The 3,424-nt window shown below is 44.1% G+C and overlaps 1 non-coding gene across 1 annotated transcript; it reads left to right on the forward strand.

Moving 5' to 3' along the window:
* Positions 1-2,858: 2,858 nt before the first annotated feature.
* On the forward strand, positions 2,859-2,961 carry LOC134379341 (U6 spliceosomal RNA). Its single transcript, XR_010023743.1, has one exon. It is a non-coding gene; the product is annotated as a U6 spliceosomal RNA (small nuclear RNA).
* Positions 2,962-3,424: the final 463 nt, after the last annotated feature.

A 3,424-nucleotide genomic window follows, 5' to 3' on the forward strand; every position in this document is an offset into this window, starting at 1 on the left:
AGGTGTAGCAACAGACACTTAGAGGGATGGAAGAAATTGTTGACGACCATCTTTGTAGATAATCCACCATGCTATATATAAATAGCTTTGCTAACTCTTATGTGGCATTTACTATGTGCCAGGCAATGGCCAACCATTTACATGTATGACCCATCCCTGTGATGTCGATACTCTTATTATCCCCATTTAACAGATGAACCGAAGAAGTGAAGTCAAGGGCCGGCCTGTGGCTCACTCGGGAGAGTGCGGTGCTGATAACACCAAGGCCACAGGTTCGGATCCTGTATAGGGATGGCCGGTTAGCTCACTGGCTGGGCATGGTGCTGACAACACCAAGCCAAGGGTTGAGATCCCCTTACTGGTCATCTTTAAAAAAAAAAAAAAAAAAAAGTGAAGTCAACTTCCCCAGGACTGGGAGCTAGTTAAATTGTGGAACTAAGACTTGAATCAAGGCAATCTGGCTCTGAGTCCAAGCTTTCAGCACTGCCTGTCTAATCATGATACCACATCTGCTCATGCTCATGATACCACGTCCATAGTCTTCCAAACAAGAAATCACGGCCATTCACAGGGCCTCCTCCTCTCTCATTGTCCACCCAGTCTACACATAGTGTTGAGTTCCCTCTGATACTCCCCCCTCATCTTCTCCCTGGGCTGTTGCTATAATCTCCCATCTGGCGCCCTTACCCCTGTGCTTCCCTGAATCCCCCTCATCCTCCATGCCACAGCCTGGTATTGCCCTAAAATTCAAGCTGATCATGTCACTTTACTTAAAACCTGTGCTGGCTCCCTGTTGTGTAATACTGTTCAGACTCCTTAGTGTGTACACCAAGGCTTTCACACCCTGTCCCAAGTGTACCTCACCAGCCTCATCTCCCACCATAGCCTTTACTTGAGCCACACCATACTCTGCTGTTGCCCACATCATAAACATTCACTTCCATGTGTTCATGCTGCAGTTTTTAAATCAGCACCTACTGTAAGCTAGGCACTTTGCTACATGATGCAGGCGTGTTAGTGAACACACAGACCAGGGCTCCCTCAGAGCTAACAGGCTTATTGAGAAATAGTCAATTACAATGTGGTGTGATATATACTATAATGGGGGAAATCTTGGGTGCTGAGGTCACATAGAGTATCCTATCCTAGGTGAGGGGAATAGGACATATCATTTGAGAAATTGAAGTTGGGTTCTAGGGCCGGCTCGTGGCTCAGTCGGGAGAGTGTGGTGCTGATAACACCAAGGCCATGGGTTCGGATCCCAGATAGGGATGGCCGGTTCACTCACTTTGGAGAGTGTGGTGCTGACAACACCAAGTCAAGGGTTAAGATCCCCTTACCGGTCATCTTTAAAAGTTGGGTTCTAAAGAATGAGCAGGGTCTTACCAGGTTAAGGGAGGAAGCAGAATAACTTTTTCATTTATTTCTCTCTGCAAATAATTATGGAGCACCTACTATGTTCCAGGCACTGTTCTAGGTGTTGAGAATACAGCGGTGAACAAGAGAGACAAAAAATCCCTGGCTTCGTGGCCAGGAATCTGGGAGAGCTCCAGTGCTTCTAATAACTTAGGGCACGGGCAACACACCGGGACATACAAGAAAGATGTGTCAGACTAGAGCAGTGTTCTCGACCCTGGCTGCACACTGGTGTCATATGGGGGCTTTACAACATCCTGATGCCCAGGTCCCTCTCTTGAGTAATTAAATCTGAATCTCTGAGAGTGGGACCTTGGAATCAGTATTTTTTACAACTCCCCAGGTGATTCTAATGGGCAACCAGGGTTGTAAGCCACCGTGGTAGCGGAACTGAAGCACGTGGAAGCTGGAAGTGAAGATCAGAGATTAGGTTAGAGAGGTGAGCAGAGGCCCGCCCACCAAGGGCTTTGAAAATCCTGTTAGGAAGTTTTGGCTTAATTTTGAAAGCACTGGAGCTACTGAAGGATTTAAGCAGGATAATGACAGCATCACATTATTTTTCCTCCCCACCCCCACCCCCCAGCAAAGGATCAATCTGGATGCTCTGTGCAGAATGGATTTACATGGAGCAAAAGTAAACAGATGTCAGTTAGGAGGCTGTTGCGGGAGCCAGGGAGAAATGTGATACTGGGCTACAGTAATGGGAGTAAGAGTAGAAAAGAAAAAGGAAATGTCTGAGAGCGATTTGAAGGAGACTAGACAGGACTTGGTGATTAATTGGAAGTAAGGATTATAGAAGGTTCCGACTTGGGGGGCTGGCTCTGTGGTGATCTTGGTGGCTGTGAAAATGAACAAGGAGGAGCAGGTTTGGAGAGAGAGTTGATAGGTCCATTTTGTTTTATCTTTCGTTTTTGTGGTTTTTGTTTTTGTTTTTGGGGGCACCTTGTCAGCATGGGGATTGAACCCTGGCTGTTGGTGTTATCAGCACCACACTCTAACCAACTGAGCTAACTGGCCAGCCCTGGTGGGTCCATTTTGAACATGCTGCTTACTCTATTTTTCTGCCTGTGATCCTGTGCCTTATCTTTTCTACATGACAAGACACTTGCCTCCTATAAGACCTGTTTTATTCATCCTCTCTTCTGGGAAGCCTGGCTGAGTTCTCCCTCCATTGGCTCTGGGTAAGTGTTTATCAGGTTGTGAGGTGTATGTTTACAGATATCTCTTCTGCAGCTTGGGCTCCTCCAAGCAGGGATGTGTTTTATTCCACCCTGTATCCCTCACACAGCACCTGGGAACTAGAGGTGTACAATAAATGCCTGTTAAATACATGAGTTAAGAACTACAGCTATTGTTATAACACCAAGGACAAGGGTTCAGATCCTCATACCAGCCAGCCACCAAAAAAAAAAAAAAAAAAAAAAGGATTATAGCTAGGATGCTTGCTTAGGCAGCACATATACTAAAATTGGAACAATACAGAGAAGATTAGCGTGGCCCCCAAGCATGGATATCACGCAAATTTGTGAAGTGTTCCATATTTTTCATGTACAATGAAAAAAATAAGTTAAAATTTGAAAAAGAGAAAAACAACAATAAAAAATTATAGCTAGATAGGAAAAATAAGTTCTAGTATTCTATAGTAGTGCTAGGTGTCTGTAATTAACAGTAATTTACAGAATATTTTCAAATGGCTAGAAGAGAGGAGTTCAAATGTTCTCATCATGAAGAACTGTGGTGATAGATATGCTAATTAGCCTGATTTGATCATCACACAGTGTATATATGTATTGAAGTATAACTCTGTACCCCATAAATATGTACAATTATTACATGTCAATTAAAAAATAAAATTTAAAAATAGATAATAGATGTGTTAATGGGTGAAGAGCTGGACCCAAAGCAAGGCCTTTTCTAGGAATGTGATTTAGAAGTGGGTCAGAGGGCTTGTTGTTCCCATTTCCAGCTGAGGTTTTTGTTTTTGTTTTTGTTTTGGCAGCTGGCTGGT

Source organism: Cynocephalus volans, chromosome 5, assembly GCF_027409185.1.
Source record: "Cynocephalus volans isolate mCynVol1 chromosome 5, mCynVol1.pri, whole genome shotgun sequence".
In the NCBI taxonomy this organism is placed as follows: Eukaryota; Metazoa; Chordata; class Mammalia; order Dermoptera; family Cynocephalidae; genus Cynocephalus; species Cynocephalus volans.